At 44.4% G+C, this 15,508-nt stretch overlaps 1 protein-coding gene across 8 annotated transcripts in view; it reads right to left on the bottom strand.

The window, feature by feature from the left end:
• Positions 1 to 15,508, bottom strand: part of ANKDD1A (ankyrin repeat and death domain containing 1A) — a 59,002-nt gene that overhangs the window by 30,582 nt on the left and 12,912 nt on the right. The gene's annotated exons all lie outside the window — the stretch shown is intronic.

Below are 15,508 nucleotides of genomic sequence, written 5' to 3'. Positions count from 1 at the left end.
AACAAAACCAAAAGCTGGTTCTTTGAGAAGATCAATAAAATTGACAAACCCTTAGCGAGACTAACAAAGAAAAAAAGAGAGAAGATGCAAATACACAAAATAAGAAAGGAGAAAGGAGATATCAACACTGACCCCACAGAAATAAAGACTATCATAAGAGGATACTTTGAAAAACTATATTCCAACAAAAATGACAATTCAGAGGAAATGGACAAATTCCTAGAAACACATAAGCAGCCTGTATTGCTGAAAGAAGAAATTGATGATCCCAACAAACCAATCACAAGTAAAAAGATAGAATCAGTCATTAAAAACCTCCCAACTAAGAAGAACCCAGGGCCAGACGGTTTCACAGGTGAATTCTACAAAACATTCTGGAAAGAACTAACACCAATCCTGCTGAAACTCTTCCAAAAAATAGAAACAGAGGGAACATTACCTAACTCATTCTATGATGCCAACATTACCCTAGTACCAAAGCCAAAGACACCACAAGAAAGGAAAATTACAGACCAATTTCTCTAATGAACCTAGACACAAAAATCCTCAACAAAATACTTGCTAACCATATTCAACAACACATTAAGTGAATTATACACCATGACCAAGTGGGATTCATTCTGGGTATGCAAGGATGGTTCAACATAAGAAAATCAATCAATGTAATACACCATATAAACAGACTGAAGGAAAAAAATCACATGATTATATCTATAGATGCAGAAAAAGCATTTGACAAAATACAGCACCCTTTCTTGATAAAAACACTGCAAAAGATCGGAATACAAGGAAATTTTCTGAACATGATAAAGAGTATATATGAAAAACCCACAGCCAACATCGTTTACAATGGTGAAATCCTAAAATCCTTCCCTGTGAGATCAGGAACAAGACAAGGATGCCCACTCTCTCCCCTTCTATTTAACATTGTCTTAGAAGTACTTGCTCGAGCACTGAGGCAAGAACCAGATACAAAAGGCATTCAGTCTGGAAAGGAGGAAGTCAGAATTTCATTATTTGCAGATGACATGATCCTATACATAGAAAACCCTGAGAGGTCTACAACAAAGCTTCTAGAACTCATAAATGAGTTTAGTAAAGTCGCAGGTTATAAGATCAATGCACAAAAATCAGTAGCATTTCTGTACACCAATAATGAGCAAGTTCAGGAGGAAATCAAGAAACAAATACCATTTACAATAGTCAATAAAACAATCAAATACCTAGGAATAAATTTAACTAAAGATGTAAAAAACTTATACACAGAGAACTACACAACACTGTTCAAGGAAATCAAAGAAGACCTAAATAAATGGAAGAATATTCCCTGTTCATGGATAGGAAGACTAAATATTATTAAGATGTCTATCCTTCCAAAACTGATCTACACATTCAATGCAATCCCAATAAAAATCAACACAGCATTCTTTAAGGAACTAGAAAAACTAGCTATGAAATTTATTTGGAAAGAAAAGAGGCCCTGAATAGCCAAAGACATATTGAAAAAGAAAAACGAAATTGGAGGAATCACACTACCTGACTTCAAAACATACTACAAGCTACAGTAGTGAAAACAGCATGGTATTGGCACAAGGACAGACACACAGACCAATGGAACCGAATCGAGAGTTCTGATATAGATCCTCATCTATATAGTCATATAATATTCGATAAAGCCACCAAACCCTCTCAACTGGGAGAGAATGGCCTATTCAACAAATGGTGCCTGGAGAACTGGATATCCATATGTAAAAGAATGAAAGAGGATTACCATCTCACACCTTATACAAAAATCAACTCAAGATGGATCAAAGACCTAAATATAAGAGCCAAGACCAAAAAGACTTTGGAAAGCAGTGTAGGGAAGCATATACAAGACCTTGTAATAGGAAATGGCTTCATGAACTTCACACCAAAAGCACGAGCAGCAAAAGAATAGATAAATGGGACCTCCTCAAAATTAAAGCCTTCTGCACCTCAAAGGAGTATGTCAAGAAAGTGAAAAGATAGCCTACACAATGGGAGAAAATATTTGGTAACCATATATCTGATAGGAGACTTATAACTTGCTATATAAAGAACTCCTATATCTTGAAAATAAAAAGATAAACAACCCATTTTAAAAATGGGAAAAAGATTTAAACAGACACTTCTCCAAAGAAGAAATACAAATGGCTAAAAAACACATGAAAAAATGCTCCAAATCTCTAGCTATCAGGGAAATGCTAATCAAAACTACAATGAGATACCATCTTACTCCCATTAGATTGGCAGCTATGAAAAAAACAGAAGACTAGAAATGCGGGAGAGGATGTGGAGGAATGGGAACACTCATCCACTGCCGGTGGGAATGCAGAAGGATCCAACCATTCTGGAGGACAGTTTGGCGGTTTCTCAAAAAACTAGCCATAGACTTGCCATATGACCCAGCCATTCCACTGCTGGGTATATACCCAGTAGAACTGAAAACAAGGACACAAACCAATATATGCACACCAATGTTCATAGCAGTATTGTTCACTATTGCCAAAAGTTGGAATCAACCCAAATGCCCATAAACAGATGAATGAATAAATAAAATGTGGTATATACATACAATGGAATACTACTCAGCTTTAAGAACAAATATACTACAAACACACGTGATAACATGGATGAATCTTGAGAACCTTATGTTGAATGAAGCAACCCAGGCATTGAAGGACAAATACTACATGACCTCAATGATATGAAATAAGTAAACCAAGCTGCCTCAGAGAGCTAGAGACTGGATGATAGGCTTACAGGAAATTGGGAGGTAGAGGAAGGATGTAAGCTGACACCTACATGGGTGAAATCTATGATAAGCTGGAGGTAAGTATTTGTACAAGGAAGGGATAAAATGGGGGCATAGGATTACCTTTGGATGGGGCTTTGTGGGCTTGAGGGGGGCTAGGGATGGGAGGATGGGTAATATTGCCCAAGAAATTGGGGGGAGGGTGGGGCAGCATACGAACATAGGAGAGTGTCAGGTATTTGGTTGAGAGTATAATGCTGAGAAAACTTTTCAAAAATATAATAAGGAAGGTTACCTGTTTAAGATGCTTAAAGAGGATAATCTGATGCAGGACAGGCTCCTAGGGAGCATGTGAATGCTCATTTTGCCAAAGTGGGTTATATCATTGGATAGAGACCCATATAATGAGAGTGAAGGTATACCCACATCCTGAGGAAGACTGATGCCCTCAAATAGAGGGAATTGTATCTCTCAAGAGAAATGGTGGCTCCCAGTGCATTAGGGCAGTTGAGCATGTCAAGTTCTCAACACTGTTGCAAGTATCTCTGAACATGGCCCTTCAAGCAATGAAGATTGACTGTCACTATGGGCCCTAAGGGGAGGGGGAAAGAGGTATTGAATAGATGGAACCAATGTAATTGTGTGGGCAACAGAAGTGTTCCACAAGAGTACGCAAGGATGGATATAAAACATGTAAAATCACACCAAAAATATATAGAGGCTGATAGGCTAAAATGTAAATCATAATGTAAAACATAAGATAACTAAAAATTTAGAAAATCATATAGTCTAAAATATAAACCACAATGTAAACACAAATGTTACCTTGTTTGAAAGCTATTGTCTCAATATCTGTACATCAGTTTCAGTAAATATAGTATGAATATGTAAAAAGATTATTGCTGTGGAAGGGAAAAGGTTTTATATTGGATATGTGGGAGTACTGTATATTGTATATATGAACTACTGTGATCTAAAACTCTTGCGAAGATAAGCTTAATAATTAGAAAAAAGAAAAGAAAAAGATAGGACGTAGACACTGAGGAAAAGATGGAAGTAGTTGCCTTGCCAATTTGCATACAGGGCAACACTTATTGCAGTGATGGAAGGCAAAACATCAAAAACAAAGCTTTTGCATTTTTAAATTTTTGATACCCCAATTTATTTTTACCTTTATTTTTCCAAATTAATATGTACTCTATATCTAACCTTTAAACTCATCGCTATATTCCATTTTACTATTAATGGAACCTGGCAATATATTGGGCTTCACTTTCCAGGAAGTTTTGGATCACAGAGAGGTTCAACAGTGGCAGGGGAGGAATACTGGTGTGGAATGTTGACAGGGGACACATTGTTGGCAGGGAGTTCTACAGGGCATATATCCAGGGTACATAAAAATGTTTGGATATTTTCATAGTGGATACAATTAAAAACAACAACTGAGGGAGTGCTGAGTTCCTAGCCAGGGGAGCTCTATCAGAGTCCCTAAAGGAACAGCAATAATCCCCCAAGTGCAATGGCAAAGACCAAAAAAGAATGAAGGTCCAACAATGAGCCCTTGATACTAATGACTTGCTTGTGAGCCTGTGTACCTGAAATAAGAACAAGGCCTAGAGCTGTAGGATGCCTAAGAGTTCCCTCCTGAGAGCTTCCGTGTTGCTCAAATGTGGCCAGTCTCAAAGCCAAACTCAGCATGTAAATGCGTTGCCTTCCCCCCAGTGTGGGACATGACTCCTGGGGATGAGCCTCCCTGGCACCAAGGGATTACTACCAAGTACCAGCTGATGATGTAACTAGAAAATGGCCTTCAATAAAAGGATCAACTCGGACCAGCAGAATATCTCAATCTACATATAATACCAGGAGTTAAAAATGCTTTTTGACCTGAATCAAGGGGGAAATGGAAAGGAAAAATGAGTTTATATGGCTATGAGTCTCCAAAAAGAGCCAGGAGGTTATCAGAGGGGTTGTCCTTATGCACACCTCAGCAGAGTCCCAGAGAGATAAAGTAGATACAACCCTGGGTATCGGTTCTTCTGAGGGCTACAGAGACCCACAGGTTCTATGGTCATGGCAGATGGAATTCAGTGCCATGTCAGTTGGCCCTACTTTGGAGTTTGTGTTTCTGTGTGATGGAGTTGGACTCAGATGTGATCTTTGTTCACAAGCCTCTCCTGTTACTTTTACCAGAACTGTAGTTGGTGCTGGGGTTTAATATATACCCAGGGGACCTGAATCTCTGGACTGACCATGTGATAGCCAGGCCCTGAGCCTCAACAGACTTCAGTTCCTACACTCTGGTTTATTGGACTTACCCCACTCAGCTAACATGGAGTTGAAGAAGGTCAACCACCATACCGTGGAGCCAAGAGTGCCTACAACTGAAAGCAGGAGGATTGCATCCAGCATCCATGTGGAATCTAAGCCCCCTCTTGTTACAGATGTGGAGTGGACACAACTATTCCAAGGTCCACAGGATGGAGGAATAGAGTATGAATTAGAGTGGACTTACTGATAATCTATTCATGAACAATTGTGATTAGTAATCGAAGAAAATGTGGCATTGGTGTGGAGAAAGTGGCTATGGTGGCTGCTGGGGGTAGGGAATGGGAGGAAGAGATGAGATGTGGAGGTGTTTTCGGGACTTGGAGTTGTCCTGGGTGATGCTGTAGGGACAGTTACTGGACATTGTATGTCCTCCCATGGCCCACTGGGTGGAACGTGGTAGAGTGTGGACTATGATGTGGACCATTGACCATGAGGTGCAGCGGTGCTCTGAGATGTATTCATCAAATGCAATGAATGTCTCATGAAGATGGAGGAGATTGTTGTTATGGGGGAAGGAGTGGGGTGAGGCGGTGGGGGGTGTATGGGGACCTCATATTTTTTTAATGTAATGTTAAAAAAATAAAGACAAAAAGAAAAAAAAAAAAAAGAAGATATACAGATGGTCATTAAGCCCCTGGAAAGATGCTTGGCATCATTAGTCATTAATGAAATGCAAATTAAAACAATACAACAAAGTAAGGAAAGGGGGAAATGTTAACTTTACACTGGAGAAACCTGGCAGATACTACCTTAAGCAAGCGATCAAGTAACCTCGCCAGGGAGAAGTCACACCCATGTCATGTGGCCCTGCCATGATGGGATGAGAAGGGCACCTCACCACCGTGGTGTGCCCCCCACAATCCATAAATGCAGACTAATCATGAGGAAATAACAGACAAATCCAAAGTGACCAGTATTCAAAAGTGTCAAGGTCATGAAAAATGAGGAAAAACTGAGAAATTGTCACAAAATTGGAGAAGATTAATGAGACATGATGCCGAAATGCATCATGGGCCATTAGTGCAAAAAGTGGTGAAATTCTAATATAGTCTATAACCAATAGTGTTGTACCAATGTTCACTTCTTCGTTTTGAAAAACATATCATGTTTATGTAAGATGCTAACATTAAAGAAGCTGGATGAAGGGTAAATGGGAAGTCTCTACTATCTTCACAATTCTTCTGAAAATATAAAATTATTTCAAAATTAAAAGTTAAAAAACTCACAGTGAGTTACTACTACACACTTATTAGAATGGAACACAAACACCTAAGCAAAAAAACCTGACAGTGTTGACCAAGAAGCAGAGTAACTGGACCTCTCAAATATCACTGGCAGTTCCTTTAAAGTTAAATATACAGTTACGGGAAGTGGATGTGACCCAACTGATAGAGAGTCCACCTACCATATAGGAGGTCCAGGGTTTGGTACCCAGGGCCTCCTGACCATGTGGTGAGCTGGCCCATGCGCAGTGCTGATGCGCACAAGGAGTTCCATGCCACGCGGGGGAGTCCCCCAAGTTGGGGAGCCCCATGCACAAGGAGTGTGCCCCGCAAGGAGAGATGCCCCACACAAGAAAAGTGCAGCCCACCCAGGAATGGTGCCACACACACAAGAGAGCTGATGCAGTAAGATGACGCAACAAAAAAAGGACACAGATTCCTGGTGCCGCTGACAAGAATGCAAGCAGACACAGAAAAGCACACAGTATATGGACACAGAGAGCAGACAACAGTGGAGGAGGAAGGGGAGAGAAATAATAAAAAAAAAAGCTTTATAAATAAACACTTACTTTATGACCCAGCAATCCCACTCCCAGGTGTTTCTCCAAGTGACATGAAAACCTATGTTCACAAAAAAACCTCAACAGAAATGTTTATGGTAGCTTTATTTATAATCACCAAAACCTGAAAACAACCCAAATGTCCCTCAACTGAGGAATGGATAAACATATTGTGAATGCTCACACACTACTACTCAGCAACAAAGAGAGGCAAACTATTGACACATTCAACAACGTGGATGAATCACAAGTGTATTACACTAAATGAAAAAAGTCAGACAAAAAAGAGTATGTACTGTATGAGTCCATTCATGTGACATGCCGGAAAAGGTAAAACTATAGGGACATCAAGCACAGCAATGGCCACCAGGACTTAAGGTTAGGGAAACTGTTCTGTCCCTTGACTCTGGTGGTAGTTAAATGACTCCGTGCATTTGTCAAAATTCATAAAACTGCACCAAAAAAGTGAATTTTTCTATATGTTAATTTTTTAAAAACTGGGAAGCGGACTTGGCCCAGTGGTTAGGGCGTCCGTCTACCACATGGGAGGTCCGCAGTTCAAACCCCAGGCCTCCTTGACCCGTGTGGAGCTGGCCCACGTGCAGTGCTGATGCGCGCAAGGAGTGCCCTGCCACGCAGGGGTGTCCCCATGTAGGTGAGCCCCACGCACAAGGAGTGCGCCCCGTAAGGAGAGCTGCCCAGCATGAAAGAAAGTATAACCTGCCCAGGAATGGCGCCGCACACACGGAGAGCTGACACAACAACATGACACAACCAAAAGAAACACAGATTCCCATGCTGCTGACAACAACAAAAGTGGACAAAGAAAAACATGCAGGGGAAACGGACTTGGCCCAGTGGTTAGGGCATCCGTCTACCACATGGAAGGTCCGCGGTTCAAACCCCGGGCCTCCTTGACCCGTGTTGGAGCTGGTCCATGTGCAGTGCTGATGCGCGAAAGGAGTGCTGTGCCACGCAGGGGTGTCCCCCGCGTGGGGGAGCCCCACGCGCAAGGAGTGCGCCCTGTAAGGAGAGCCGCCCAGCGCGAAAGAAAGTGCAGCCTGCCCAGGAATGGCGCCGCCCACACTTCCCGTGCCACTGACGACAACAGAAGCAGACAAAGAAACAAGACGCAGCAAATAGACACAGAGAACAGACAACCGGGGGGGGGGGGGGGGATTAAATAAATAAATAAATCTTTTAAAAAAGAAAAGAAAAACATGCAGCAAATGGACACAGAGAACAGACAACTGGGGCGGGGGGGGAGGGAGGGGGAGGCGGGAAGGGGAGATTAAATAAATAAATAAATAAATAAATATTTTTTTTAATTTTTTAAAACTAAAAGACATGTACACAAATGTTCATAGCAGCTACATCATCTGTAATGGCCCCAAACTGGAAATAACTCAAATGTACACCAACAGTAGAATGGGGACATAAATTGTGCTGTTTCCCTACAGGCTGTTACACAGCAATCATGATAAATAAGCCACAACTATCCACAACATGGTTGAATGTCACAAACAATGGTGAACAAGAGAAGCCAGACACAGGAGACTATACAATGTATGAGTCTATTTTCATTGTGTTCAAAAGCACACAAAGTGAACCTAATGTGCTAGAAGTGGAAACAGTTGTTATATCTGGGGAGAGGGTGGTGGTTGGAAGAGGCAGGAGAGGGGCTCCTGGGCCCTGGTTCATGTTCTGTTTCTTGATCTGGGTTGCAGTTACACAGCGGTGTACACTGTGATCTGTACACCTATGAAACGTGCACTTTTCTGTGTTGTAGCTCAATAAAACAACAAAATAAAATAAAAGATATCTGAGAGCATTGTAGGTCATCTGAGTTATTGTGAGAACCTTCGTTTACACATACACACACACATGAATGGGTGTCCGGGGTTTTGTTGTCAAACAGTGGCCAGGTACACAGTAGGTTCTCAATAAATACTTGTGAAAACTGTTGGCAAACTCAGCCCATCTGAAAGTCCTTAGAAGTTAGAAACTCTTAGAGCTCCATCTTAAGCAAACCTCTTTCGCACCACACTGAAATCTCATCTACACAGGCCCCCCACCCCACTCCGGCCCCTCCCCTCCAGCCTAGACAGCCCCGTTTGAGGGGAAAAGGCAAGTCATAATGAAGGTGCCTGAAGGAGGTACAGATGAGGCAGCAAGTTGCTTCCAAACTCTGAAGGTTAAACTTCAAGTATTACCCAGGCCTGGTAAGGTCAAGCCCAGTAACCAGCAGGGAAAAGAGCAAGCTTCTGTGCAGAAGCAGGAAGAGATAAATGTGGTCGTGGCCCAGCCTGCGTCCCTGGCTCATCTAAAGGTGGGCCATATCGGAAGGGAGAAAGAAACCTTCTATTCTGTCCCTGAGGGACATCTGTTCCCAGTGTGTGCTGGGCCGCTTGGGCCGCCTGAGTGTGATGCCGCCAAACAACTGAATCTGCCTGCCTTTTCCTGACCTCAGTGGAAGAGCTGGTAGGGTCAGGGTGGGATCTGCAGGACAGTCCTTCTCACAGTGAAGGGATAACTGCTTGCTGCTCCCTTAACTGGGCTGGGGCGAAAGCGCAATAGGTAGGTGCTGAGCACTGCTCAGGGCTGCAGCTCTGATTGGCAGGACCGACGGCCAGGCCTGGATCTCCCAAATTCACCGATGTGGTGAATGTCTTGAGAGAGAACTGATGAAGCATCCTCACACTCCTCTCCACCCTTGACACAGCCTGAGCTCAGGCCTCCGTCCAGTCCAACCTCTCACCCCCATCACGGCCTAATTCCAGGCCACACAAGTGAATCTGTGTGATAACCCTGAGAGGGTTGGTGCAATTTTATGGCAGGAAGCTTCGGCCAGTCACTGGCTGTGTGACCGTGGACAAGTTTCTGCCCTTTCTGGCCTCAGTTTTTTTCCTTCTATGCAATGGGATAACAATGACCATTCCAAACTTCCTCCTGGGGATATTGTGAGATGAAATAGAAATATATACCGAGGAAGTGGATTTGGCTCAACTGATAGAGCATCCGCCTACACATGGGAGGTCCAGGGTTCAAACCCAGGGCCTCCTGCCCCGTGTGATGAGCTGGCCCACACACAGTGCTGATGCGTATAAGGAGTGCCATGCCACACAGGGGTGTCCCCCAAGTTGGGGAGTCCCATACACAAGGAGCCCCACAAGGAGAGCTGCCCTGCACAAAAAAAAGTACAGCCTGCCAGGGTGGCACTGCACACACGGAGAACTGATGCAGCAAGATGACACAAACAAGAGAGACAGATTCCAGGTGCCACTGACAAGGATACAAGCAGACACAGAAGAACAGCAAATAGACATAAAGAACAGACAATGGGGGTAGGGGGTGGGAAGGGGAGAGAAATAAATAAAAATAAATCTTTTTTTTAAAAAAAGAAATATGTACAGAGCTCCCAACATACAGGGGCTCTTTTATGATGAGATTTATTTAGTAATATTCTGCAAAGATTCTGCCTTTGGGGGAAACCATGAACAAAAGATTGAAAGGTAGAGGGATTGACTGCTTGCAAAGATGTCCACAATATTCCTCTCACCCTGAAAGCTCACACCTAAGCAACAGGATGGTGCCACCCTTCCCATCAAGAGGGAGAGTCTAGTATAGACCAATGGGATGGAACTGAGAGTGCAGAAATAAATCCACACATCTATGGCCAATTGATTATTGCCAAAGGTGCCAAGTCCACTCAATGAGGAAAGAAGAGTCTCTTCAGCAAATGGTGCTGGGGAAACTGGATATCCACATGTGAAAGAGTGAAAGTGGAACCCTACCTCACACCGTATACAAAAATTAACTCACAATGGACTGACCTAACTATGAGAGCTAAAATTATAGAACTCTGTGAAGGAAACATAGGGAAGTATCTTTAGGACCTTGTATTAAGCAATGGATTCTTAGCCTTTACACTATAAGCGTAAACAACAAGAGAAAAAAATAGGAAAATTGTGACCTTATCAAAATTTAAAACTTCTGTGTATCAAAGGACATTATCAAGAAAGTAAAATGACAACCTATAGAATAGGAGAAAATATTTGGAAACCACACATCTGTTAAGGGTTTAATATCAAGAATATATAAAGAACTCTTACAACTCAATAACAAAGCAAAGAAACCCATTTAAAAATGTGCAAAGGACTTGAATAGACATTTCACCAAAGAAGATATAAGCACATTAAAAGATGCTCAAGATGTGATGTGGAGGCATTTTCAGGACTTGGAGTTGTCCCGGGTGGTGCTGCAGGGACAGTTACTGGACATTGTATGTCCTCCCATGGCCCACTGGGTGGACTGTGGGAGAGTGTAAACTATAATGTGGATCATTGACCATGAGGTGCAGTGGTGCTCAGAGATGTATTCACCAAATGCAATGAATGTCCCATGATGATGGAGAAGGTGGTTGTTATGGGGGGAGTGGGGTGAGAGAGGTAGGGGGTATATGGGGACCTCATATTTTTTCAATGTAACATTAAAAAATAAAAAAATGAGTTAATTAGAAAAAAAGATGCTTAACATCATTAGCCATCAGAGACATGCAAATCAAAACCACAGTGAGGAGAAGCGGCTGTGGCTCAGTCCACTGGGCTCCTGTCTACCATATGGGAGATCCTGGATTCACGTCCCAGGGCCTCCTTGGGAAGGCAGGCTGGCCTGCGCCTGCAGAGAGCTGACGGCCTGCACCCACGGAGAGGTGTTGGCCCGCGCCCACAGAGAGCTGACGGCCTGCACCCACGGAGAGCTGACGGCCTGCACCCACGGAGAGCTGGTGCAGCAAGATGACACAACAAAGGGAGGCAAGGAGATATAGAAGACCGTGCAGCGAATGGACACAGAGAGCAGACAGCAAGCAAGCCGCAAGTTTTTAAAAATTAAAAACTTAAAAATAAACAAATCTTTAAAAAAAACAAGTGCGATACCATTTCACACCCACCAGAATGGCTACTATTTTAAAAATGAAAAATAACAAGTGCTAGAGAAGAGGGGAGAAATAGGAAGCCCCTACATTGTTGGTGGGGATGTAAAATGGTACAGCCACTGTGGAAAACAGTCTGGTGGTTCTTCAGAAAGTTAAGCATAAAATTACCGTATAACCAGGAAATCCCACTTCTAGGTATACAGTTGTCATAGCAGCATTAGTCACAATTGCCACAAGGGTGGAAGCAACCCAAATGTCCATCAGTGGAAGAATGGGTAAACAAAATAGGGTATATATGTGCAATGAAATTATTATTCAGCCCTAAAAAGGAATGAAGATCTGATACGTGTTACAACATGGATGAACTTGAAAACATTTGAGTCAAATAAGCTAGATACAAAAGGACAAATATTGTATGACCTTGCTTATATGAAATAACTGAATATGCAGATTCATGATCAGAAATTATAATACAGTGTCCTGGGAGCAGGGAGTTAATGCTTAATTGGTAAGAGTTTCTGTTCGGGGTGATGGAAAAGGTTTGGTAGTGGATGGTGGTGATGACAGCACAGCACTGCGAATGTGATTAATGCCACTGAATTGTATGCCTGGGAGTGGTGGAGTTGGGAAATTTTATGTACAGCAAAAAATTATAAACAAACAAAAATAAATAAAAGAGGGGGGGTCCACCATTCCCCACCCCCTGAATCAAGGCTGGCCCAGTGATGGGCTTTGACTGACTGAATGTGGCCGAAGCGGCATCACCTGATCTTCCAGCTCTGGCCTCAAGAAACTTTGCAGCTCCCACTCTGGCTCTTTCGCTGCCCGGAGGCAGCCCCGTAAAGACGCCCAGGCTACTCTCCCTGATGACCAGCAGCCACCCGGAGAAACAGCCCCTGTCGCTCCTGACACCCCAGTCCTCCCTGCAGAAGCCCCAGATGTGTGAGGCCACCCAGGACCAGCCAGGCCCCCACCCACCGGCCTGCTGACCGCGGCCTTGTAAGTGAGCCCAGGCAAGGCCAGAGGAACGGCCCAGCAGACCCAAAGAACCGTGAAAAAGACTAAATCGTCATTTTAAGCCACTGGGTTTTAGGGGCGTTTGTTACCAACAACAGGACACTAATATAGAGGAGATGAGCTTAACCAGAAGATTCCATTCCTCAGAGCCCCCCCTCCACGTCCTCCCTCATTCCAGAACTCTGAGCTCTGTTTCTACAGCAAATTCCATGAAGAGAGCTCTGGGCTCCCCAGGGCCACCCAGCCCCTCCAGGCCCGAGCCAGGCCAGACAGGAGGAGCGCTCTTTTAGAACAGGGCGTCTTCGCAGGGCCTCCTGCTGGAGGGGCCTCACTCCCACACTCCAGGCTCAGGTCCTGGGACTGAGGGGCATCCTCCCCAGGGACCTGTGAGACATTCCCACCACTGCCAAAATCCTGGCGGGGCAGAAGGCAGGCCTCTGGGGTGCCACGGCCCCCTGTGGCCTCTGGTGAAGCCTCTGGACCCCTTCTCAGAATAATGTTCTTAAAGGCATAAAATGTTGCTGTAACAGATGACCACGACTACAAAGCAAATCAGTATCTTCCAGCTCTGGAGGCCCCGGGCTAAGAGGGGCGGGCAGGGCTGTGCTCCCTCAGGAGGCTCTAGGGAAGGAGCCGGCTCTTTGCCTTTTCCAGCTTCTAGAGGCTGCCCCCGGCTCACGGCCCACATCAGTGCCACCTCTGCTCCAGCATCACGTCGCCTTCTCTGACCCTCCTGCCTCCCTCGTTCCCTTTATGCAGGGCTTCTTAACCTTTTTTGTTCCACAGACCCTTTTGCCAGTAAAAACCACGGACCCCTTACTAAGTCCACACCATACTGTATATTATTTAATAAATATATCATACCCGTGTCAACACGTCCCCAAAGGAATAATGTTTTTTTGAATTTCAACTCAAGCTCACAGTCCCCTTGTTAAGAACCCCTGCCTTGGGAAGTGGATGTGGTTCACGCAATTGAGCTCCCGCCTACCACAAGGGAGGCCTATGGTTAGGTTTGCAGGGCCTCCTGAAGAAGACAAGCAAGACGGCAAGCTGACGTGGCAGGCAGGCGGAGCCAGCTGGCACAACAAGATGACGTGACGTGAGACACAAGGAGGAAAACATAATGAGAGACATAACAAAGCAGAGAGCAGAGATGGCTCAAGCAATGCCTCCCTCCCACATCAGAGGTCCCGAATTCAATCCCCAGTGCCTCTTACAAAAACAAGGAAGATGAAAAGACACAGCAAGTGCAAAGAACAAGGGGATGGGGAGAAATAAATTAATTAAATAAAACTTAAAAAAAAAAAAAGAACTCCTGCTTTATAAGGACTTTTGTGATTACACTGGACACACATGGATAATCCAGGATTCTCTCTCCATCTCAAGGTCCTTAACTTAATCACATGGCAAAGCCCCTTTTGCCATCCACAGGTTCTGGGGATTAGCATGTTGACATCTCTGGGGAGCCATTATTCTACATACTACAAAAGGAAACCAATTCTATTAAAACAAAGTAATCAAAGTATTAAAAAAAATTTCTGATCTAGTAATATATGTGTTTTTTTTTCCTCTCCCCTTCTCCCACCCCACCCCACTGTCTGCTCTCTGTGTCCATTTGCTGTGTGTTCTTCTTTGTCCGTTTGCATTCTTGTCAGCGGTACGGGGAATCTGTGTCTATTTTTTTTGTTGCATCATCTTGCTGTGTCAGCTCTCCATGTGTGCAGTGCCACTCCTGGGCAGGCTGTGCTTTTTCTGTGCAGGGCAGCTTTCCTTGCGCGTGGGGCTCCCCTGCATGGCACTCCTTATGCATGGCAGCACTGTGTATGGTCCAGATCACCATACGGGCCAGGAGGCTCTGGGTTTGAACCCTGGACCTCCTATATGGTAGGCGGATGCTCTATTAGTTGAGCCAAATCCGCTTCCCTATATGTGCTTCTTTATTAATCCATCAAACAATGAAATCTAGAGGAGGTCTAATAACTACCATAATTTCTAATAAGTGATGAAGATAAATAGGATTTCAAGATAACTGCAAAAGCTGTAGTGTGATATGAAAATAGCTGCCTCTTCTATCGGTGACCAAGTCCAAAGTAATACCAACGCTATGGTGGTTTGTTGCCTACACTCATCGTTGTAAGAAATGCTACATTTTCAAGTAGACGTTGGTGAAAATAAGTATGTAATTGTTTCCCACCCAAGTTCATGGATCCCCTGGATTCTCTCCAAGGACCCAAGGTGAGAGCCCCTAGCTGAAGGCACAATGGCCAGAAATGTTTGCCTCTTGACAGGCCACCAGACCCTAAGAGGAGAGGCACCAGTGGGGGGCTTCCAGCACCCTGGCTTGCGGGGACAGAGATCCCCCGCAGGGCCCCCCACACACACCACAGCACACACCGGTGCGCTGCGAGGAGACGGCCGGGCTAAGGGGCTCCTGGGGTGCCAGGCACTGCGCCGAGGACTCTGCACTCAGCGCTGCTCTTGCCTCTCCCTGACCTGGGAGGTGGGCACAAGCAGCCCCACTTTCCATTGTGAAACTGAGGCTCAAGATTACAGTAACTCGCCCAAAGTCCCCAAATTTGGTACGTGGTGCCTGTGCTCCTTCCGCACACGGCCCGCAGGGAGACAGGGCCGGCGGGGGGTGGAGCAGGGCCCCGCTCGCTCCCAT

The sequence above is a fragment of the Dasypus novemcinctus genome, chromosome 3 (assembly GCF_030445035.2).
Source record: "Dasypus novemcinctus isolate mDasNov1 chromosome 3, mDasNov1.1.hap2, whole genome shotgun sequence".
Taxonomy (NCBI): Eukaryota; Metazoa; Chordata; class Mammalia; order Cingulata; family Dasypodidae; genus Dasypus; species Dasypus novemcinctus.
The sequence above is the reverse complement of the archived record's forward strand: the minus strand, read 5'-3'. Positions and strand labels throughout refer to the sequence as shown.